Source organism: Salmo trutta, chromosome 37 (assembly GCF_901001165.1).
Source record: "Salmo trutta chromosome 37, fSalTru1.1, whole genome shotgun sequence".
Taxonomy (NCBI): Eukaryota; Metazoa; Chordata; class Actinopteri; order Salmoniformes; family Salmonidae; genus Salmo; species Salmo trutta.
In genome coordinates this window covers 1,125,860-1,152,077 of record NC_042993.1, presented here as the reverse complement: position 1 = coordinate 1,152,077, position 26,218 = coordinate 1,125,860, and positions in this window count along the sequence as shown.

Genomic DNA, 26,218 nt, shown 5'->3' with positions numbered 1-26,218 from the left:
GTGTTACAAATATATCACAAACCTAATAAATATACATGTTTTCTTTTCAAAAGTTAGAGATTTAACTGAAATTATTATTAATTTTGTCCCACAAAAACAAATGTATTTTTTATTAAATTCATAATTCTGATTATTTGCTTACCTTAATCCAGCATTAATCATTGACAATTTACCCCCATTAATCCTTCTTAACTATTGGCTTTTCTGTGCTGCAGTTTTTCCCACATTCTAATGTTGTCTTTTGTCACAGCATTTACAATATGTTGACTTAGATATGCCTGTAAGTGTCACGACTTCCGCTGAAGTCGGCTCCTCTCCTTGTTCGGGCGGCGTTCGGCGGTCGACGTCACCGGCTTTCTAGCCATCGCCGCTCCATTTTTCATTGTTCCATTTGTTTTGTCTTGTTCCCTGCACACCTGGTTTACATTCCCAATCACACTGCATGTATTTATTTCTCTGTTCCCCCCATGTCTTTGTGTGGAATTGTTTGGTGTTACGTGTTTGAGGTTACGCGCCAGGCTGGTGTTTATGATCCGTGTTATTGCACGTAGTATGTTTATTTGATATCATTAGCTTTTGTGACTGTGTTTTGCGCTCTGCACTTTTGCTGTTGTAGCTGGAGGTTTTGACGCAGTTGCGTCCGTCTGCTGTTTTCTCCTGCCTCAATAAAGTGTGCGCCTGTTCACAACTCTCTGCTCTCCTGCACCTGACTTCGCTACCAGTACGCACCCAACACCTTGACAGTAAGCACTTCCTCATGTATAGTAGTCTGTAGTATTACTTTACACACACATTTGGATAACAATATACTTTAAATGACGTTTAAATCATTTTGTCTGGTCTAAGCAGGTTATTCAGGAATGTAATGATTATTCCAGGGGTGTGAACACTGATGTCTGGAACCATGTTGTGTAAATCTGGTGCTCCCAGATTTTAAATTTATTACAATCAGTTCATATGAAGAATACTTATTGTTTTATGTGTTTTAGTTTTTTTGTTTTCACATTTTAGTAAATAATGTAGAATCTTTTAAAAGAGTGAACAGCAATCTGAGCCCTTTTTTACATGGTGAGACAAGAAAATAAATTATTTGAATTTTCTTTCTTTTGGTATCTGAGTTATCCTTGTGTATTTGTCTTAATTTTTTACATTTGTTTTACTACAGCAAGTCCTATAATCAAGATGAATTTAGACAATATACACACGCAAATACACACACACACATGCAAATACACACATATGCAAATGCATACCTTTATTTGTGGAAGACAGATATACATAAAATATAACCTCAACTCAATATTCTGTTGGGTTTCTCAGGTTACAATGGACTTTCAAACCACAAGGTCATCTGAAGTCTGAGGTGTCATTATGAACATATTCCTGTGCATTACACATAATATTATTCGGCACTGTCACACCCTGATCTTTCACCTCTCCTTGTGCTTGTCTCCACCCCCCTCCAGGTGTCGCCCATCTTCCCTATTATCTCCTGTGTATTTATACATGTGTTTTCTGTCTGTCTGTGCCAGTTCGTCTTGTTTGTCAAGTCAACCAGCGTTTTTGTCTCAGCGCCTGCTTTTCCCCAGTCTCTCTTTTTCTTGCCCTCCTGGTTTTGACCCTTGCCTGTCCTGACTCTGAGCCTGCCTGCCTGACCACTCTGCCTGACACTGACTCTGAGCCTGCCTGCCTGACCACTCTGCCTGACACTGACTCTGAGCCTGCCTGCCTGACCACTCTGCCTGACACTGACTCTGAGCCTGCCTGCCTGACCACTCTGCCTGACACTGACCCAGAGCCTGCCTGCCATCCTGTACCTTTGCCCCACCTCTGGTTTACTGACCCCTGCCTGCCCTTCACCTGTCTATTGCCTGCCCCTGTTGGATTATTAAACTGTTGTTAATTCGACGTTGTCTGCATCTGGGTCTTACCTTCAAACCTGATAGGAAGAGCCCTGATAAGACAGTGACATTGTATACTCCTGGAAGCACTTCTCCTTCATACATCATAGGTTACCTCAAACATCTATACAGTATAATATTTAGCTACGGTAGTTATTTATATTCCTATCAAGACACATATACAACCATGAATACAGCAATATGAACACATATCTAAATAATCTAAACATTTGAAAATAAATGTACAATAATATAGGTAGTAATGTATAGGACTAGATATCCAATATCCCTGGATATGAAGTCTAATTCCTCTTATTTGATTGTTTATGCTGATCAGCACTGGTTCAACACTTCATGGATGTAGTTCCTTATAATTTAATGTTATTTTGTTTATCTCATTGTGAAGCTGAAGGCAATATCCACATTCAGAGAACAATAACAGTTTCAAATATTTTTCTAAGAACATTTAATTCAATTTGAATGTCCGTCTTCTACTTAAAATGTTACCTTAAAACTCAGGTCAGACTCCTTTCTGATTTCAGAGAGCAGTTTGACCACAGAAGGCAGTTTCTCTTGTTCCATGTGTATCAAAAGACTCCGTCTTTGACGGCTAACACTAAGGACTGTGCCTGTCTTCAGGATTCGGTGCTCCATGTACTTCAGATGGAGTAGAGCTGGGGTGAGGGGGCATTGATGATTTAGGTTTTTTTGTGACCCCAGGAACCGTAAACCATTGGGAGTAACTTCCACAAGATGTCCAAGTCCCGAGGAAGCACCTGCTTTAGGATTGTGAAGTCTCTAGTAGGAGACTGAATTATGTCAATGGAAGCCAGTGCTTTTCTTAAGAATTCCCACTTAATAGATGGTTTCCTGGCCAGGAAAACGTTGTATGGCAAGCTCTGTGGTGGTATTTTAATCCTTCTTCTGAACGAGGGTGATAGGTACATCTGTAGACGGTTGGCAAGTATTGTGGCAAATATTTTGTACTTTCAGTTCAGTGATATATTGAATCCCTCTGGTACCTCCTTCTTCCTGAGTATTCCATTGTAATAATGCTTTACTGTCTCTGTTTCCATGAGGTCCTCTTCCGTTGATCCATTTGATGTTGAGTCGGTCAAGGATTTCATTGCCACAAGGACTTCTACCCCACTGATTTTTCCTGCTCTTCTATCTAATTTGTTCTTGACTTTTTGTCCACATACTTCTTATTTCAGGAACATGGATCTTCAGAGACACAGGTTTGTGATCTGAAATCCCTGGGACAGTGTGAATCTCACAGCTCTGGGCACATGGGGCTTTGTCCTGTTGAATGAAGAACATATCTAACTGGGAGTGGCTGGTGTTCTGAGAGCGAGTGAAGGCTTCTTCTGTTGGGTGTAGTCTTGCCCAGATGTCCACTAGGTTCCGTGAGGAGATTAACTCTTCCAGATGAGGCCTCAAGGCTGTGTGCCGTCTATGTTCAGATGTAGAGATCCTGTCAAAGTCAGGGTCAAAAACTGTGTTGAAATCCCCTCCAATCACTAAGATCCCTGTTATCATCTCCTGAAGATACTGTGACAGCCTCTTCAGTACTTTCTTGTCTTCTTTATGATTGTGCACGTTCACAAGAGTGAAGAGTTGACCATACATGTGACAGAACAGCACAATGTAGCCACCAGCGTAATCTTCATCATGGCAGATTGTCACGGCTGTGATAAGGAGCGGACCAAGATGCAGCGTTTGTGTTCCACATATTTATTATAGTGAAACGTGATGAAATACATAAATACTTTAACTAACAAAAAAAAACTGTGACGCAGAGAGGATTACACACTACTCACAAGATAATCACCCACAAACAACATGAAGAAACACCCCTACTAAATGTGACCTCCAATTAGAGGCAACCCAATAAACCCCAACATAGAAATAGACAAACTAGAACTACAACATAGAAATAGAAAACAGAACAAAAAAAACACATCAACACCCCCTGTCACGCCCTGACCACTCTACCACAGAAAATAACAACTTATTATGGTCAGGACGTGACACAGATGTACTCATAGTGTGGTTTTAGTTTTTTATTCACCAGTATGGCCACTCCTTTGCTCCTTGAAGAGTAAACGGTAAAGTAAGAGGCCCAACCTTTCACTTCAACCTTTCACCAACACATAAAAATATCATAACCTCACCTGTGTAGCGCTGATCCAGGTGTGTCTTCTCTGCCGTCCTGTATGACCTCAGATACTCAGGTGAGTCTATGTAAATACATATAAATAAATATCTGCATCCACTCCCACCTCTGCGTCATACCAGCACCTATCATTAGATAGATGTCGTTGATAAGACTTATGTAATGCCACCCGTAAAACAGAGCTACATAGTTCATTTGAGTTTTCATTTCCAATCCAGGTTTTGACTAACTACCTTTAGTTTTGATAAGAATTACTGCCAACGTCATCAAAAATCAAGTAGGAATTACTGCCAACGTCATCAAAAATTGTTATCAAATATCATAATTGTTAGTTATAATTATGGGATCAAATATTGTCACTTCTACTCCCGCTCCTCCCCTCTTGCGTTCGATGTCGCCGGTCTACTAATCACTGGTTCTGGCAACCCATCTTTTCACACACCTGGCAACCACCATTGCACACACCTGCGTCTCAGTCACACCTGGACTTCGTTACTCCCAGATTACTTACCCTTCATATAGCACTCTGTTATTACTAGTCATCAGGTAGTATTGTTTGTGTTTTCCTTGTCAGACGCTGCTCTTGTTTTGTATCGTTCCATGTTCGTTATTATTAAACTCATGAACTACACCTGACTCCCAGAAGGACCTACTTTCCTGTACCCTGTGGTTACAGGCTGGTTGAGGGCCCTGTGAGTTTCCACCAGCCCATCAATCGGTCCTGCTGTATTGTTGCCCCCATGTGTTGGGACGTAGATGTGGACATCCTCTAGGCTCTGCAGCGAGAACCCGCTCCTGCCACCTGTCCTCCAGAGCGCATCTACGTTCCAACAGGGGTGAGAGATCAGCTGTTGACCTGGGCACACGCATCCCTCGCCACTGGACACCCAGGTATCACCCACACTATCCCATCCCTTTCTGATAAATACTGGTGGCCCACTTTGGCGCAGGACGTAGCCCACTATGTCAATTCATGTTCGGTTTGTACTCAATCCAAATCCCCCCACAACGCCCCAGCAGGAAAACTCCCATGCCAATTCCTGTGTCCCAGCATCCCTGGTCTCATCTGTCCATTGACTGTGTCACTGATCTCCCCTCTTCTGATGGTTTCACCACCATTTTGGTGGTTGTGGATAGATTCTCTAAATCATACCGTTTCATCCCTCTCTCTGGGCTCCCTTCCCCTCTCCGGGTCGCTGAGGCACTGTTCCAGCAGGTTTTCCGGCACTATGGTCTTCCAGTGGATATTGTCTCCGACCGTGGCCCCCAATTCACGGGTATGGAAACCTTCATGGAGAAGCTGGGGGTCACGGTCAGCCTCACTTACCGTGTTTTCCATGTCAGACGCTGCTCTTGTTTTCTATCGTTCCATGTTAATTATTATTAAACTCACTAAATGCACCAGCTTCCGACTCCCTGATATTTTATAAAACATCTTACTTGTATGTATATTAAGCCTTTAGAAGAAATGCAATGTCCCACAGTTGACAATGCATGTCGGAGCAAAAACCAAGCCATGAGGTCGAAGAAATTGTCCGTAGAGCTCCGAGACAGCATTGTGTCAAGGCACAGATCTGGGGAAGATCACCAAAACATTTCTGCAGCATTGAAGGTCCCCAAGAACACAATGGTATCCATACATTCTTAAATGGAAGATGTTTGGGACCACCAAGAGTCTTCCTAGAGCTGGCTGGCCAAACTGAGCAATATGGGGAGAAGGGCCATTGTTAGGGAGGGGAACAAGAACCTGATGGTCACTCTGACAGAGCTCCAGAGTTCCTCTGTGGAGATGTGAGAACCTTCCAGAAGGACAACCATCTCTGCAGCACTCCACCAGTTAGGCCTTTATGGTAGAGTGCCAGACGGAAGCCACTCCTCACTAAAAGGCACATGACAGCCAGCTTGGAGTTTGCCAAAAGGCACCTAAAGACTCTCAGAGCATGAGAAACAATATTTTCTGGTCTGATGAGCAAAGTACAGAGAGATCCTTGATGAAAACCTGCTTCAGAGTGCTCAGGACCTCAGACTTCCAACAGGACAACAACCCTAAGCAGACAGCCAATACAACGCAGGAGTGGCTTCGGGACAAGTCTCTGAATGTCTTTGAGTGGCCCAGCCAGAGCCCGGACTTGAACCCGATCGACCATCTCTGGAGAGACCTGAAAATGGCTATGCAGCAACGCTCCCCATCCAACCTGACAGAGCTTGAGAGGATCTGCAGAGAAGAATGGGAGAAATTCCCCAAATACAGGTGTGCCAAGCTTGTAGTGTCATACTCAAGAAGACTCAAGGCTGTAATCGCTGCCAAAGGTGCTCCAACAAAGTTTTGAAACAAAGCAAACATTTCTAAAAAACTGTTTTTTGTATTGTATTGTATTGATGAGGGGAAAAAACAATTTAATCAATTTTAGAATAAGGCTGCAACCTAACAAAATGTGGAATAAGTCAAGGGTCTGAATACTTTCCAAAGGCACTGTAGATGCCAGTGATAACTCTTATGGAATGAGTCAGACAGTTACACATTAAATACACAACATGAGTCAGACAGTTACACATTAAATACACATCGTGAGTCAGACAGTTACACATTAAATACACAACAGGAGTCAGACAGTTACACATTAAATACACAACGTGAGTCAGACAGTTACACATTAAATACACAACGTGAGTCAGACAGTTACACATTAAATACAGAACGTGAGTCAGACAGTTACACATTAAATACACAACGTGAGTCAGACAGTTACACATTAAATACAGAACGTGAGTCAGACAGTTACACATTAAATACACAACGTGAGTCAGACAGTTACACATATAAGCAGACAATGCAAGCTTTTACAATATTCGATGCGATTTCTCTAAAACAGGCTACATGTGCACCACCAAGTCAGAACAGTAGGCTAAGTTATGAGGGGGAAAAGGACCAAATTATGAAGGTGAGGCACGTGGGCTACTGACAGCTTACTACACAACATACTTATTATTACTTTCTTAGCTACAGTATACATATCTCTCTGGCATATTACATAATTTATGCAGCAGTATACAATACATTTTTGGACCCACAGTTGTGCTGTGCTCACTTGAACAGGAAGGTGGAACGGTGGTCCATCTTGTGGGCACATTTTGTCATGAAACTTTGTCATCAAAGTGCTTTCAAGACAACTGGGAATTCAGAAATAAACAAGGTCTAATCATGACGTCAGTTATCTTCCGGTCGGAGCTTCAGAAGGAGGCCCGAGTTCCCGACTTGGAATTCTGAGTTGGATGAACGTTCAAAACTTTTTTACCCAGTCAGAGCTCGTTTTTTTCCGAGTTCCCAGTGGCTTTGAAGTCACTGAAGTTTGAGATTTCCAAGTTTCCAGTTTTTTACGTGGCAGAAGTCTTGCTGGATGGACAGCATGGCCAATGTATTCAACCTTTTCTGGCCCATGGTATTGGGTGTGAATGTTGATCCTTTTAAGCTTGGAAAAGAGACCCGTAAACCCAGACTTGGACCACACACCGTCTTCACCGAATAGCAGGCAGGAGAATCAAAATAGAGATTGCTTTGCAACGCTTGCACGTAGCCACTGATTCCTTCCAAACCACTCATTGTTGAATTTGCAAATTCCAACTTGTGTAATGTTTATGTCCAATGGCTTATGAGCACCGATACATTTTATCTCTAATTAGGATTGAAAAGGAATTGGCAGTAGATCGTCGAAGTGATTCCTAATGATGACTGCTTGTCTAGCTTACTAGCAAAGATTTTGAAAGTATGATGTTGACATGATCAGTTCAATCAAAGCTACGGTAGATATGTGATTTGACATAATTTTATCTGTGGCCAATGACCTTGAGCCTTCTTGGATGGGCACTTTAATGTAAATCTATGGCAACCCCCAAGGGAGCTTGAACTTTCTAGCTCTCCCTGTAGATTTTGGAGTGATGTAGTGTCTCCATGAGTGACAAAACACAGACAATTACAGCGCAACTATAGAAAATCACCAGCCCTACGCTCTGTATTTTCCGCTGGCTGCCCCTCCACCTATCACGGCTCAGGCTAAGATCCAGATGCAGCACAAGAGGCAGATAGTTCAAGGCAAAAGGTAAATCGGGCAAGCAAAGGGTCGAACTCCAACTCAGCGTCAGAACACACTGGCAGGACTTGACGGGACAAGACAAACTGGCAACATACACAGAAAATGCAGGTATAAATACACAGGAGATAATGAGGGGAGAGGGAAGACACCTGGTGAGGGGTGGAGACAAGCACAAAGACAGGTGAAACAGATCAGGGTGTGACACCACCACAGAAAGCACTGAGCTAGGCTGAAACAACTGCATTTTGGAGCTGCCTTACTCAAGAAAACAAAAAGAGACCATCTTTGTATGCGGCTTTATTAACTCAGTTTTTATTTTTTTACATTGTTAGCAATCTAGTATGTGAAACGTATTAATGCCAGAATAACATGAAAAACAGGCAACAACAACAATATATATATATATACAGTTGAAGTCGGAAGATAACATGCACTTAGGTTGGAGTCATTAAAACTAATTTTTCAACCACTCCACAAATTTATTGTTAAGAAACTATAGCTAATGTAACAAGTCTACATCATATAGTTTATGGGAGAAGGAGCCCCTATTTTTTATCTGATCTGGTGACAGTGGCTATACTACCTGTGATGATGTGTTATTTCATAGAGTCTGTTGTGTCCTGGAGGGATCAGGTCCTGTCTTGAAGAGGCTCAGCATTCAGAACCATGGACATGTCTGGCCATCACACTCTACACTTTGTTACTTGGAGCATCCTGGGTAAAGGTTACACAAAATCTTCAAAAGAAAACTTCAACTGTTAAAACAGCTAATAACACTGAAAGCCTCAATATATTTTCTTCAAGAGACGCACATTGGACCCAAAGACATAGAGTTGAAGTCGGAAGTTTACATACACTTAGGTTGGAGTCATTAAAACTCTTTTCAACCACTCCACAAATTTATTGTTAACAAATTATAGTTTTGGAAAGTTGGTTAGGACATCTACTTTGTGTATGACACAAGTCATTTTTCCAACAATTGTTTACAGACAGATTATTTCACTTATAATTCACTGTATCACAATTCCAGTGGGTCAGAGGTTTATATACACTAAGTTGACTGTGCCTTTAAACAGCTTGGAAAATTCCAGAAAATTATGTCATGGCTTTAGAAGTTTCTGATAGGCTTATTGACATAATTTCAGTCTATTGGAGGTGTACCTGTGGATGTATTTCAAGGCCTATCTTCAAACGCAGTGCATCTTTGCTTGACATCATGGGAAAATCAAAAGAAGTCAGCCAAGTCCTCAGAAAACAAATTGTAGACCTCCACAAGTCTGGTTCATCCTTGGGAGCATTTTCCAAATGCCTGAATGTACCACGTTCATCTGTACAAACAATAGTACGCAAGTATAAACACCATGGGACCACGCAGCCGTCATACCGCTCAGGAAGGAGACGCGTTCTGTCTCCTAGAGATGAACGTACTTTGGTGCAAAAAAGTGAAAATCAATCCCAGAACAACAGCAAAGGACCTTGTGAAGATGCTGGAGGAAACAGGTACAAAAGTATCTATATCTATATCCACAGTAAAACGAGTCCTATATAGACATAACCTGAAAGGCTGCTCAGCAAGGAAGAAGCCACTACTCCAAAACCGCCATAAAAAGCCAGACTACGGTTTGCAACTGCACATGCGGACGAAGATCGTACTTTTTGGAGAAATGTCCTCTGGTCTGATGAAACAAAATAGAACTGTTTGGCCATTTACATTTACGTCATTTAGCAGACACTCTTATCCAAAGCGACTTACAAATTTGTGCATTCACCTTATGATATCCAGTGGAACAACCACTTTACAATAGTACATCTATATCTTTTTTGGGGGGGGGGGGGGTAGGGGGGAGGGTTAGAAGGATTACTTAATCCCATCCCAGGTATTCCTTAAAGAGGTGGGGTTTCAGGTGTCTCCGGAAGGTGGTGATTGACTCCGCTGTCCTGGCGTCGTGAGGGAGCTTGTTCCACCATTGGGGTGCCAGAGCAGTGAACAGTTTTGACTGGGTTGAGCGGGAACTGTGCTTCCGCAGAGGTAGGGAGGCAAGCAGGCCAGAGCTGGATGAATGCAGTGCCCTTCTTTGGGTGTAGGGACTGATCAGAGCCTGAAGGTACGGAGGTGCCGTTGCCCTCACACTTTCGTAGGCAAGCACCATGGTCTTGTAGCAGATGCGAGCTTCAACTGGAAGCCAGTGGAGTGTGCGGAGGAGCGGGGTGATGTGAGAGAACTTGGGAAGTTTGAACACCAGACGGGCTGCGGCGTTCTGGATGAGTTGTAGGGGGTTAATGGCACAAGCAGGGAGCCCCGCCAACAGCGAGTTGCAGTAATCCAGACGGGAGATGACAAGTGCCTGGATTAGGACCTGCGCTGCTTCCTGTATGAGGCAGGGTCGTACTCTGCGAATGTTGTGGAGCATAAACCTACAGGATCGGGTCACGGCCTTGATGTTAGCGGAGAACGACAGGGTGTTGTCCAGGGTCACGCCAAGGCTCTTAGCACTCTGGGAGGAGGACACAATGGAGTTGTCAACCGTGATGGTGAGATCATAGAACGGGCAGTCCTTCCCCGGGAGGAAGAGCAGCTCCGTCTTGCCGATGTTCAGCTTGAGGTGGTGATCCGTCATCCACACTGATATGTCTGCCAGACATGCAGAGATGCGATTCGCCGCCTGGTTATCAGAAGGGGGAAAGGAGAAGATTAATTGTGTGTCGTCTGCGTAGCAATGATAGGAAAGTCCATGTGAGGACATGACAGAGCCAAGTGACTTGGTGTATAGCGAGAATAGGAGAGGGCCTACAACTGAGCCCTGGGGGACACCAGTGGTGAGAGCACGTGGTGTGGAGACGGATTCTCGCCACGCCACCTGGCAGGAGCGACCTGTCAGGTAGGACGCAATCCAAGAGTGAGCCGCGCTGGAGATGCCCAACTCGGAGAGGGTGGAGAGGAGGATCTGATGGTTCACAGTATCAAAGGCAGCAGATAGGTCTAGAAGGATGAGAGCAGAGGAGAGAGAGTTAGCATTAGCAGTACGGAGAGCCTCCGTGACACAGAAAAGAGCAGTCTCAGTTGAATGACCAGTCTTGAAACCTGACTGATTTGGATCAAGAAGGTCATTCTGAGAGAGATAGCAAGAGAGCTGGCCAAGGACGGCACGCTCAAGAGTTTTGGAGAGAAACGAAAGAAGGGATACTGGTCTGTAGTTGTTTACATCGGAGGGATCGAGTGTAGGTTTTTTGAGAAGGGGTGCAACTCTCGCTCTCTTGGCCATAATGACCATAGTTATGTTTGGAGGAAAAAGGAGGAGGCTGGCAAGCCGAAGAACACCATCCCAACCGTGAAGCACGGTGGTGGCAGCATCATGTTGTGGGGGTGCTTTGCTGCAGGAGGGACTGGTGCACTTCACAAAATAGATGGCATCATGAGGCAGGAAAATTATGTGGATATATTGAAGCAGCATCTCAAGACATCAGTTAGAAAGTTAAAGCTTGGTCACAAATGGGTCTTCCAAATGGACAATGACCCCAAGCATACTTCCAAAGTTGTGGCAAAATGGCTTAAGGACAACAAAGTCAAGGTATTAGAGTGGCCATGACAAAGCCCTGGCCTCAATCCTATAGAAAGTTTGTGGGCAGAACTGAAAAAGTGTGTGCGAGCAACAAGGCCTACAAACCTGATTCAGTTACACCAGCTCTGTCAGGAGGAATGGGCCAAAATTCACCCAACTTACTGTGGGAAGCTTGTGGAAGGCTACCCAAAACGTTTGACCCAAGTTAAACAATTTAAAGGCAATGCTACCAAATACTAATTGAGTGTATGTAAACTTCTGACCCACTGGGAATGTGATGAAAGAAATAAAAGCTGAAATAAATCATTCTCTCTACTATTATTCTGACATTTCACATTCTTAAGATAAAGTGGTGATCCTAACTGACATAAAACAGGGAATTTTTACTAGGATTAAATGTCAGGAATTGTGAAAAACTGAGTTGAAATGTATTTGGCTAAAGTGTATGTAAACTTCCGACTTCAACTGTATATATATATATTTTTTGTCTTTTTTTTGTTGCTATATAGGTGTCTCTGCCCCACCTGCCCTGAATGACGGGTCGCTACTGGGAAAGTCCTTTGAGAATTGCATGTGAACACATTACATTATGTACATGCAAGTTTAGTGAAGGGAGAGCAGGATGTACTAGATAACTGGGTTATGATCTTCATTATGATTCAATGAACTGTCTTGAGGTCATTTCTATAACTTCAGAAAGTTCTCATGTGTTTGTTCAGTCTGTACCGGGACAATGGAGGATTACTGTGTCTTCAATGTTGCATGTCCTTTTAGGATTTCCTTTACTATTTACTGAGGCAATGCAGATTTGTTTGTTGTTTTTCATTGCTTGGTCAGGTTACACAAAACACACACAAACTGACCAATCGTTCAAGACGTTCTCAATTATATGCCCAATCAAATACTTCTCAGCCATAGCCTGTACTGTTCACTGAGCAATAATATCCTTACTTCAATAGTGAAAATCTGAAGGACGTTGCAAATAGCAATTTCTGAATATCTGTTGCTTTGTTAACTTTCTCAGTGCAAAACATGAAGCCCGTAAATCCAATCAGTTAAAATGTTCTCATCAGTTTCACAAAAACGGTTATGAATCAAATCAAATCAAATTGTATTTGTCACATGCTTATTAAACAACAGGTGTAGACTAACAGTGAAATGCTTACGGGCCCTTCCAACAATGCTGGGAGAAAAAAAGATAGAAATAATAGAAAAATAATAAATACACAATAAGTGAGGATAACTTGACTATATACACGGGGTACTGTTTTGAAAGGCTTTCCATTACACTACAAATAGAGTGCACTGCCAGAGCACTTTTACTTCAATGTATCTCCTTGTTCTTCTTCTCTCTCAATTTATTGTTTATTTTACCCAGTAAGTTGACAGAGAGCACATTCTCATTTACAGCAATGACCTGGGGAATAGTTGCAGGGGAGAGGAAGGGATGAATGAGCCAATTGTAAGCTGGGGATGATTAGGTGACCATGATGGCAAGTTTGGGAATTTAGCCAGGACACCAGGGTTAACACCCCTACTCTTACAATTTATGCCATGGGATCTTTAGTGACCACAGAGAGTCAGGACACCCATTTAACATCCCATCCGAAAGACAGCACCCTGGGATATTTTTTTTAGACCAGAGGAAAGGTGCCTCCTACTGGCTCTCCAACACCACCTGGTCTCCCATCCAGGACCAACCCTGCTTAGCTTCAAAAGCAAGCCAGTAGTGGGATGCAGGGTGGTATATGCTTCTGGCCAATATAAGCAGGGGTCAAGGTTTTATTAACTGAACTCAGAACTGTGGCAAACCTGAGATTATGAGAATTCCTTTATGTGTAGAATTGAAGCTAGACACACACTTAAATCACCTCACTCAGTCACACACGGTTCAAAGAACTCACTCCAACTCTTTCTCTCTATATAACGTCTTTTCTCTCTCTCTTTCTTTCCAATTTCATCCCCTTTAAATGTAACACCTTGATACTGAACATCCCATTTCCTGAATTCTGATTGGTCGACTTTACATGCTGATCAGTTTGTGATTTTTCATAGACTCAAAGGTCTCGCTCCTCTCTTTCTCTTTCTCTTTCTCTTTCTCTTTCTCTTTCTCTTTCTCTTTCTCTTTCTCTTTCTCTTTCTCTTTCTCTTTCTCTTTCTCTCTCTCTCTCTCTCTCTCTCTCTCTCTCTCTCACTCCTCTCCAGATGATTTCTCACAACTGAGAATCCATTCATCCTAAGTGTTCAGCATCCCTCTCAGGACAAGGAGCTGAATCGCTGTCTCATGCTGCCTCGTCTCCTCTTACAACTGAGAGAGCATGCAATTGGATTAGAGACCTTCCTCTATAGAACACAAACACTATCTGAAGAACGCTTACATCTGGGGATGTTAAGGCAATAGCTCTCTACCAGATCAAAGTCTGTCAGACGTTTTCACACCTTTTTCACATCAACAGTGATCTAAAGTCAAGCTGTGTCTGTATTCCATGGCATCTGTTGTGTAAATAAATTCTGCAATATGCATTATGGGAAATCTGCAGACCTCCAACCCAGACAAATGGGAAAGATTGGCACCATCTAGCTCCTGTTTATTAGATGGTGAAACTTTGATGGAGAAAGTTGGACATGAAAACTAGAGGGAGTGAGGATGAATGGAGCAAAGGGAGGATGTGGAAGAGAGAGGACAGAGGTATTGAAGGAGAAAATACATAGAATGATGGATTACGGTGGAGGATGGGGGAAGAGAAAGGGTGGGATGGGGTAGATACTGGATTTGGGAAAAGGGGAAAAGTGAGTGAGGGATAAAAGAAGGGCAGAGGGAGAAAGGTTGGCAAAGAATGGAAAATTGGGGTGAGGGGGAGAGATTGGGGAGAGTGAGATGAGGAGGGTGGGATCAGGAAGATTGGGTGCCTTCGTAGTTAATAGTAGAGCTGAGTCTGCTTCAGGTAAACAATCTGACCCTGATTACTGAACAAACAAGACATCTGCTCCAAACACACACACACACACACACACATTGCATTTGTAATTGACAACACACTCACAGTCTCTCTCTTTATTTCTCTTTCTCTCTTTTTAAATAAAATAAGGCTGATCTTAAAAAAACACAGGAACAATGAAAGTTTACCAAACTTTATTAAAAAAGTTCACCACTGACGACATTGCCTAGACCAGTACATGCTACATGAATTGAACCCTGGGAATGATGAACTGGAATGTTGTGACTGTTCTGCTACGCCCTCTACTGGGATCATACTGGTTAGACTGGTCCAACTGGACTGTAACACCTGGCACTCTGGGATTGGAGAATAGACCATACTACTCTGTGGGAGTAATCTGACTATATCTGGGAATATCTGGAACTGTGACTGGTGGTTTGCTTCTCAGATTGGGATTGAGTTGGGAGGGATGTGAGGGAGGGAGGTTTCTATCCACCGTTCCTATATTGATTTGGCATGGGGACTCTCACCCCACCCCTTCTCTCACCCCACCCCACCCCTTCCTCCCTTCTTCAGTCTTAAAAGGCAATCAAAAGGATTCTTGGGACCCATTGGCTGATTGCCGGATGCTCCTGACCAACCAGGTGTTGAGTTATTTAGACTGTCTGCTGAGTACTTAACCAGGTGAGGCCCTCCACCAATGAGGAGAGGCTTAAGGCTGGTGTTAATTTGAATAGATGTTTTTGTTTTAGTGCAGTAAAGACAGTTAAATATTTACGTCTGGTAGAGGTCCAGACATACAGTACAAGTCAAAAGTTTGGACACACCCACTCATTCAAGGGTTTTTCTTTTAACTATTTTTTACATTGTATAATAATAGTAAAGACATCAAAACTATGAAATAACACATATGGAATCATGTAGTAACCAAAAAAGTGTTAAACAAATAAAAAAATATTTCAGATTTTACATTCTTCAAAGTAGCCTCCCTTAGCCTTGATGACAGCTTTGGACACTCTTGGCATTCTCTCAACCAGCTTCACCTGGAATGCTTTTCCAACAGTCTTGAAGGAGTTCCCACATATGCTGAGCACTTGTTGGCTGCTTTTCCTTCACTCTGCAGTCCAACTCATCCCAAACGGGTTGAGGTTCGGTGATTGTGGAGGCCAGGTTATCTGATGCAGCACTCCATCACTATCCTTCTTGGTCAAATAGCCCTTACACAGCCTGGAGGGTCATTATCCTGTTGAAAATCAAATTATAGTCCCACTAAGCGCAAACTAGATGGGAAGGCATATCGCTGCAGAATGCTGTGGTAGCCATGCTGGTTATGTGTGCCTTAAACTCTAAATAAATCACAGACAGTGTCACCAGCAAAGCACCCCCACTCCATCACACCTCCTCCTCCATGCTTCACGGTGGGAAATACACATGCAGAGATCATTGGTTCATCTACTCTGCGTCTCACAAAGACACTTCGGTTGTAACCAAAAATCTCACATTTGGACTCATCAGACCAAAGGACACATTTCCAACGGTTGAATGTCCATTGTTCGTGTTTCTTGGCCCATGCAAGTCTCTTCTTCATATTGGTGTCCTTTTGTAGTGGTTTCTTTGCAGCAATTCAACCATGAAGACCTGATTCACACAGTCTCCTCTAAACAGTTGATGTTGAGATGTGTCTGTTACTTGACCTCTGAAGCATTTATTTGCAATTTCTGAGGCTGTTAACTTTAATGAACTTATGCATTGCAGCATAGGTAACTCTGGGTCTTCCATTCCTGTTGTGGTCCTCATGAGAGCTTGTTTCATCATAGCGTGTCACGTCCTGACCATAGAGAGTCCTTATTTTCTATGGTGGAGTAGGTCAGGGCGTGACTGGGGGGTTAGTCTAGTTTATATTTTCTATGTGGGGTTCTAGTTTATTATTTCTATGTTGGTGATTTGTATGATTCCCAATTAGAGGCAGCTGGGAATCGTTGTCTCTAATTGGGGATCATATTTAAGTAGTTATTTTTCCCACCTGTGTTTATGGGATCTTGTTTTTGTGTAGGTGCCTATTTGCACTTCACTGTCTTCACGTTTCAGTTGTTCATTTATTGTTTTTGTATTTTGCTAAGTTTCACATTATAATAAAGATGTGGAACACTACTCACACTGCGCCTTGGTCCAATTATTACGACGAACGTGACATAGTGCTTGATAGTTTTTGCAACTGCACTTGAAGAAACTTTCAAAGTTCTTGAAATTTTCCATACTCAAGTAATATTTTACTGGGTAATTTTCAGTTTTACTTGAGTCATTTTCTCTTCAAGGTATCTTTACTAAAAAATCTATAAATATATATATATAAAGTAACGATGGACTGTCGTTCCTCTTTGCTTATTTGAGCTTTTCTTGCCATAATATGGACTTGGTCTTTTACCAAATAGGGCTATATTCTGTATACCCGCCCACCTTATCACAACACAACTGATTGGCTGAATCGCATTAAGAAGGAAATAAATTAATTGAAAAGCATTCTAGGTGACTACCTCATGAAGCTGGTTGAGAGAATGCCAAGAGTGTGCAATGCTGTCAAGGCAAAGGGTGGCTATCTGAAGTATCTGAAATATTAAATATATACTTATTATTATTATTATTATTATTACTTATATATACACTTATTTGGTTACTACATGATTCCATATGTGTTATTTCATAGTTTTGATGTCTTTACTATTATTCTATAATGTAGAAAATAGTAAAAATAAAGAAAAACCCTTGAATGACTAGGTGCTCAAACTTTTGACTGGTAGTGTATATGTCTATGGTTCTAATCATATAGAAGAAATGCACTCAGGATAATTGAATACATATTTCCTATGCAGTTCTCTTTCCAGTCTGTAAAATGTGTGCTTTAACATATTCAAAATAAGTTTTGTCCTTAAATAAGTCAACACAGTAAAATCACAGTAATTTCAGATCATCTTAATTCTGCCATTCTTCTTTCATTTCAATCCCAGACTCCTCTCTGATGTGGGAGAGGTGGTCCTGCACAGACTTTACTACCAGAGTGTCTATGTAGATCTTAAGACTCCTTCTTTGGTAGCTGAGGCTAGTGGTGACATTGGGGATGACTCTGGAAATCTCATCCTCCATGTATTTGAGACTCAGGCTGAGTAGGGCTGGGGTGAGGGGACAGTCATGATGTAGATGTTTCTTATGAACGCGGGAATGTTCAACCCTAAAAAGCAACTTTCCCAAGATATCCAAGTCCTGGGATAGCACCTTCTTCAAAATGATGTCCTCTTTCGGATTTTTTTGGAATGTGATTGCCTTCATTGATTTAATTGCAATGCTTAAGAACTTCCAATTGATCTGTGTTTTGTCATTGATGACCAAAGTAACAGTGCAATGAGGACGTAGGGGTGTCTTGGTCCTTTCTTTTAATAAGGGTTCCAAGTACTTCTGCAGACGGTTGGCAAGTACTGTTGCAAATATTTTGTGCTCTCTGTTGAATCCTTTAGGGATTTTTTTATTTTCTCTAAGTACTTCATTATAATAGTGTTTTAATCTTTCTATTTCCATAAAATTATCTAACGTTGATTTATATAGTGTTGAATGTGTGGAATCATCTAATCTTGAATCATGTGGTTCACATGGTGGTGATTGTCTGGAATCATCTAATGTTGAATCGTATAGTGTTGATTGTCTGGAGTCATCTAATGTTGAATCGTATAGTGTTGATTGTCTGGAGTCGTATAATGTTGAATCGTATAGTGTTGATTGTCTGGAGTCGTCTAATGTTGAATCGTATAGTGTTGATTGTCTGGAGTCATCTAATGTTGAATCGTATAGTGTTGATTTTCTGGAGTCATCTAATGTTGAATCGTATAGTGTTGATTTTCTGGAGTCATCTGACCACATTGATGGTGATCTTTTGGAATCATCTAATCTTGAAACATATAGTGTTGATTGTCTGGAGTCATCTGACCTTGAAACATATAGTGTTGATTTTCTGGAGTCGTCTGACCTTGAAACATATAGTATTGATTTTCTGGAGTCGTCTGACCACATTGATGGTGATTTTCTGGAGTCATCTAATGCTGAATCGTATAGTGTTGATTGTCTGGAGTCGTCTGACCACATTGATGGTGATCTTCTGGAATCATCTGACCTTGAAAGAGATCGCCTAGAATCATCTGACCTTGATGGTGATCGTCTGGAATCATCTGATCTTGACCGTGTTCGTCTGGAATCAGCTGATCTTGACCGTGATAGTCTGGAATCATCTGACCGTGATCGTCTGGAATCATCTGACCGCATGGATGGTGATTGTCTGGAATGATCTGACTCCATCTGGCATTGTGTATCATGTGGAGACGGTGTTAGACATCTATCATGTTTTGCTGATTGTCTATAGTCATCTGACCACATTGATGGTGATTGTCTATAGTCATCTGACCACATTGATGGTGATTGTCTGTAGTCATTTGAACTTGAATCATATAGTGTTGCTTGTCTGGAGTCATCTGACCACCTTGATGGTGATATTCTGGAATCATCTGACCTTGAGGGTGATCGCCTGGAATCATCTGACCTTGATGGTGATTGTCTGCATTCATATGATCTTGACCGTGATCGTCTGGAATCATCTGATCTTGACTGTGATCGTCTGGAATCATCTGATCTTGACCGTGATCGTCTGGAATCATCTGATCTTGACCGTGATCGTCTGGAATCATCTGATCTTGACCGTGATCGTCTGGAATCATCTGACCGTGATCGTATGGAACCATCTGACCGCCAGTATGGGGATTGTCTGGAGTGATCTGACTCCATTTGGAGTCTTACATTGTATGGAGATGGTGTTAGACATCTATCATATGGTTCATGTTTTGTTGATTGTCTATAGTAATTTGACCTCAATGGTGATTGTCTGACATCATCTGACCTCGATGGGGATCGTGTATAGTCATCTGACCCTGAAGTTACCACCTGATATGGTGGTGATTGTGTTGAGTCAGTCAGTGATTTTATCGCCACTAGGACTTCAGCTCCACTGATTTTTCCTGCTCTTCTATCTAATTTGTTCTTGACTTTTTGTCCACCATCGCCCAACTTCCTCAGCTTTTGATGAACATCTGTTAACGTACTTCCTATTTTAGGAACATGGATCTTCAGAGACACAGGGTTGTGATCTGAAATCCCTGAATCAGTGTGAATCTCACAGCTCTGAGCAAATGGGGCTTTGTCCTGTTGCATGAAGAACATATCTAACCGGGAGTGGCTGGTGCTCTGAGAACGAGTGAAGGCTTCTTCTGTTGGGTGTAGTCTTGCCCATGTGTCTTGGAGGTTTAGTGAGGAAATGAAACTCTGCAGGAGAGGTCGTAGGGATGTGTGCCGTCTATGTTCAGATGCTGTACGCTTGTCAAAGTCAAGGTCCAAAACTGTGTTGAAATCCCCCCCAATCACTAAAGTTCCAATCTTCATCTCCTGAAGATACTGAGACAGCCTCCCCAGTACTTGCTTGTCTTCTTTATGATTGTACACGTTCACAAGAGTGAAGAGTTGACCATGCATCTGACAGAACAGCACAATGTAGCCACCAGCGTAATCTTCATCATGGCAGATGTACTCATAGTGTGGTTTTAGTTTTTTATTCACCAGTATGGCCACTCCTTTGCTATTCGGAGAGTAAACGGTAAAGTAAGAGGTCCAACCTCTCACTTCATTTATGTAATTGTAACCTTTAGGTCCAACGTGAGTTTCTTGAAGGAAGATTATGTCAGCTTTCTGTTTCTTGCCAAAGTTCATTATATCAATCAACTTATTTGGGCTGTGTTTTGTTGGTTTAACACCACAAGTGTTCCAGGTGATGATAGAGAGACTATTTCCTGTAGATTTTGCCATAGTTCTTGGTGTTTCTAGGTTGGATTCTAAACATAAAGATATCAGTTTGAGTTCATAATAAGCTGCTTTAAATCAGACTTTCCTCTTTCTAACCAAAAGATTCAGCCAGATTCAGCAAGTATTTGAACAAGCACACAATTCACACATCTTTTCTTTTCAGAGGATAATTAAAAAACAAAGCTTAAAGATTTAAAGATGAATCTCTGCTTATCTACCAATAACCATCTTAATGTAATAATGGTGAAGTTCTACAGTCACCAACACATCAAAAAAGTATAATAACCTCACCTCTGTCGTGCTAATTCAGGTGTGTCTTCTCTGTCGTGCTGTATGACTTCTGATACTCAGGTGTCTTCTCTGTCGTGCTGTATGACTTCTGATACTCAGGTGTCTTCTCTGTCGTGCTGTATGACTTCTGATACTCAGGTGTCTTCTCTGTCATGCTGTATGACCTCTGATACTCAGGTGTCTTCTCTGTCATGCTGTATGACCTCTGATACTCAGGTGTGTCTTCTCTGTCATGCTGTATGACCTCTGATACTCAGGTGTGTCTTCTCTGTCGTGCTGTATGACCTCTGATACTCAGGTGTGTCTTCTCTGTCGTGCTGTATGACCTCTGATACTCAGGTGTCTTCTCTGTTGCGCTGTATGACCTCTGATACTCAGCTGTGTCTTCTCTGTCGTGCTGTATGACCTCTGATACTCAGGTGTGTCTTCTCTGCTGTGCTGTATGACCTCTGATACTCAGGTGTGTCTTCTCTGCTGTGCTGTATGACCTCTGATACTCAGGTGTGTCTTCTCTGCTGTGCTGTATGACCTCTGATACTCAGGTGTCTTCTCTGCCGTGCTGTATGACCTCTGATGCTCAGGTGTCTTCTCTGTCGTGCTGTATGACCTCTGATACTCAGGTGTCTTCTCTGCCGTGCTGTATGACCTCTGATACTCAGGTGTGTCTTCTCTGCTGTGCTGTATGACCTCTGATGCTCTGGTGTGTCTTCTCTGTCGTGCTGTATGACTTCTGATACTCAGGTGTGTCTTCTCTGCTGTGCTGTATGACCTCTGATACTCAGGTGAGTCTATGTAAATAGTTATGTAAAGGTTGTGTGCAGCCATACAAATATCCACATCCAGCTATGCGTCATCAGCAGCTATCATTGTATGCCACCCGTAAAACAGAGCTACCAAGTTCATTTGAGTTTCCATTTCCAATCCAGGTTTTACATCACTACCTTTAGCAAATGATATCAAGCAAATTATATGTTATTGTTGAAGTAGGAATTACTGTCAATGTCATCAAACAATTATTATTTATTAAAATCCCATTATTGTTTTTTATACAACATGTCACGTGTATGTTTCTTAAACCTTTAAAGGAAATGCAATCTGGAGGGTTATATTTGTCTCTATGTGACTTTCCATTGTAAGGTGTAATGTGGGGGGGCGTGTGAATTCTCCTATATTTAGTTGTATTTTTGTCTTGTTTTCAGAGGTAAGGAAAGTCTTCTGAGAATTGCGTGTGAACATTCAGAGACAAATTACATTATTTTCATACAAGTTCAGTGACTAGATAACAGGATTATGATCTTCATTATGATTCATTGAACTGTCTTGAGGTCATTTCTATATCTTCACAAAGTTCTGGTGTGTTTGTTCAGTCTTTACAGAGACAATGGAGGACTACTGTGTGTTAAGTGGTTGTAGTGGAATTATTGTAATCAAAAGAAGAGACTTTTAGATATCTTCAAAACAATCAAACTTTATTATTTTATTACTGCAGTAATGGAGCTGGTCGGTAATCACTGAGAAATCAACAAGCTGGTTTCATCCACAGCATTTTATAGCAAAGTCCATCCTACTTCAAATCAAATCAAATCAAATGTATTTATATAGCCCTTCGTACATCAGCTGAAATCTCAAAGTGCTGTACAGAAACCCAGCCTAAAACCCCAAACAGCAAGCAATGCATGTGAAAGAAGCACGGTGGCTGGGAAAAACTCCCTAGGAAAAACTCCTGAGAAAGGCCAAAAACCTAGGAAGAAACCTAGAGAGGAACCAGGCTATGAGGGGTGGCCAGTCCTCTTCTGGCTGTGCCGGGTGGATATTATAACAGAACATGGTCAAGATGTTAAAATGTTCGTAAATGACCAGCATGGTCAAATAATAATAATCATAGTAATTGTCGAGGGTGCAACAAGCACGTCCGGTGAACAGGTCAGGGTTCCGTAGCCGCAGGCAGAACAGTTGAAACTGGAGCAGCAGCATGGCCAGGTGGACTGGGGACAGCAAGGAGTCATCATGCCAGGTAGTCCTGAGGCATGGTCCTAGGGCTCAGGTCCTCCGAGAGAAAGAAAGAAAGAGAGAAAGAGAGAATTAGAGAGAGCATATTTACATTCACACAGGACACCGGATAAGACAAGAGAATACTCCAGATGTAACAGACTGACCCTAGCCCCCCGACACATAAACTACTGCAGCATAAATACTGGAGGCTGAGACAGGAGGGATCAGAAGACACTGTGGCCCCATCCGATGATACCCCCGGACAGGGCCAAACAGGCAGGATATAACCCCACCCACTTTGCCAAAGCACAGCCCCCACACCACTAGATGGATATCTACAACCCCCAACTTACCGTCCGAAGACAAGGCCAAGTATAGCCCACAAAGATCTCCGCCACGGCACATCCCAAGGGGGGGGCGCCAACCCAGACAGGAAGACCACGTCAGTGGCTCAACCTACTCAAGTGACGCACCCCTCCCATGGACGGCATGGAAGAACACCAGTAAGTCAGTGACTCAGCCCCTGTAAAAGGGTTAGAGGCAGAGAATCCCAGTGGGAAGAGGGGAACCGACAAGGCAGAGACAGCAAGGGCGGTTCGTTGCTCCAGCCTTTCCGTTCACCTTCACACTCCTGGGCCAGACTATACTTAATCATAGGACCTACTGAAGAGATAAGTCTTCAGTAAAGACTTAAAGGTTGAGACTGAGTCTGCGTCTCTCACATGGGTAGGCAGACCATTCCATAAAAATGGAGCTCTATAGGAGAAAGCCCTACCTCCAGCCGTTTGCTTAGAAATTCTAGGGACAATTAGGAGGCCTGCGTCTTGTGACCGTAGCGTACGTGTAGGTATGTACGGCAGGACCAAATCGGAAAGATAGGTAGGAGCAAGCCCATGTAATGCTTTGTAGGTTAGCAGTAAAACCTTGAAATCAGCCCTTCAGTCTACTTCAGTCTACATGACACACAACAGATGTATGGAATGTGTCACAAGGTTAAGATTTGTAAGAAAGATACTTATAATTCACAGCAGACAGTAAAAACAGTTCTCATTGAGTAGAGACCAGTGTCTGGCTCCCCAACTCCATACTGGAGCCATCTCCCCCTGGTACCCCAGTACAAAAACATTAACTCATGCTCTGGAATGGAGTATCACCCAAAGACATGGTAAATCTTCCAGAGGCCCATCCTCAGTAGAACACACACAGATGAGCGTTCTAACAACCCCCTTATTCTGTTCCATAAAACAACCATTTGATGTAATAACAGCATTTTAACATAATCTTGTCATTTCCACCATCGTGGTAAATGTCCTTTTGTGATTCCCTTCACGAATGACAGGGGAAATGTTGATGTGTCATCCCTGTCGTGCTGCATGACCGGTGATATTCAGGTGAGTCTCTTTAAATATTAAAGGTTGTATGCATCTATAAAAACAGCCACACCCACTTCTGCATCATCAGATCTTTTTTTACTGTGTACTGTTAAAGCCACATTACAGTCATTTATATGTTTCTGAAACCTATTAGGAGCATTTATACACATTTTCTCTTTACTTGACATTCCAGTGGGTTTTTGAATAGCTTGACTTTATTTAGAGCAGACATACCGTATACTATTAATCAAGCTTAATTCATTAACAGACTGTGGTTTTGTGATATTTTCAATTACATTTTTGGTTACTGAGAAATGGCAAGACATTCTTTGAGCACAAGTTCAGTGACATTTGTATTCAATGAGTTGTATAGATCAGTGTCTAATGCTGCGTTCATAACCAAGTGGGAAGGTGGTTTTTACCATGACGTAATTTTTATAACTTCACAAAGCTCTCGTGTTTGTTCAGTCTTTACAGGGACAATGGAGGACCGTTACACACAAACTGACCAATCAGTCAAGACGTTCTTGCCCAATCAAATACTTCTCAGCCTTATCTAGGCCTACCGTTCACTGAGCCGCAACGTCCTTACTTCAATAGCGACAATCTGAAGGATATTGCAATTCACTTCTGGATATCTTTTGCTATGTTAATGTTCTCATTACAAAACATGAACCCCACAAATCCAATCTCTGGGAATTTTCTCATCAGTTTCAGAAAACTGGTATAGAATCTGTAAGCCATGCTGCATTTACTTTGAGTGAACCCTGTGATGTCTGGTTTGAAAGGCTTTTCAGAAACTCCTTCATGTACCTCAATACAAGCAGGGGTCTAGGTTTTATTAAGTGAACTCAGAACTGTGGCAAACCTGCGAGTATGAGAATACCATTATGTGTAGAAACCAAAGCTAGACACAAACTTAAATCACCTCACTCAGTCACACCTCACATGAGACGATTCAAAGAGCTCTCTCTTCCTCTTTCTCCCTCCCTCGCTCCCTCTTTCATCCCCTTTAAATGTGACACTTTGATACTGAACATCACATTTCCTGCGTTCATGTTGGTCGACTTTACATGCCGATCAGTGTGATTTGCATAGACTCAAAGCTCTCGCTCCTCTCTTTCTACCTCTCTCTCGTTCCTCTCCAGATTATTATTTTTTTTTTCAATTTAAAGGTTTATTAAGTTCTTGTTTTTCAATCAACCAACAAAACACATTCCACACTCACAGATGTGACAGACTTAAAAAAAAAAAAAATATATATATATATATATATATATATATATAAATAAAAAAAAATAAGAATTTAAAAAAAATAAGAATGAAAAATATTTAACAAAATATATATAAAAAAGAAAATAATTATTAAAAAAGAAAAATATTAAAAGAAATATATATATATATAAAAAAATAAAATACTAAAAAAAATACAAAAAAAAAAATATATATATATATATATATATATATATATATATATATATATATATTTATATATATATATTAAAAACTTGCAGCAGCACTATCAAGGTTCTTATTAGCCATTTCCAGCCTTAGCTGAGATGACGAGCAAATAATTTGTTTTTTCAGCACCTTACACAACATGTATCTGCTCATTTCCCTAATCACCCCATTCACTCTGTCCAATTTGAAATATAGTTGAGTAGTGGAGACCAGAGTCTATCAAACTTGGGCTGCCTCTTGTGGAGGTCATAAGTGAGCTTTTCAAGAGGGAGAAAGTCAACAATCTGGTCATATCAAACTGTACATGTAATATTTTCTGTGCAGCAGTATGTATAGATTGCCAGATTTTGGCAAATCTCTCTACAGCTCCAAAATACATGCATATAGGTTCCACTTTCAGAGGTACATCTTTTACAGTTAGGAGAAATGTCTGTTTTCATTCTGTGGAGTCTGATTGGAGTGTAATAAAATTTGTAAAAAAATGTGTAAATAGATTCTTTCATTTTTACATTAGTAGAGGAGCAGTATACCCTGTCGCAAAC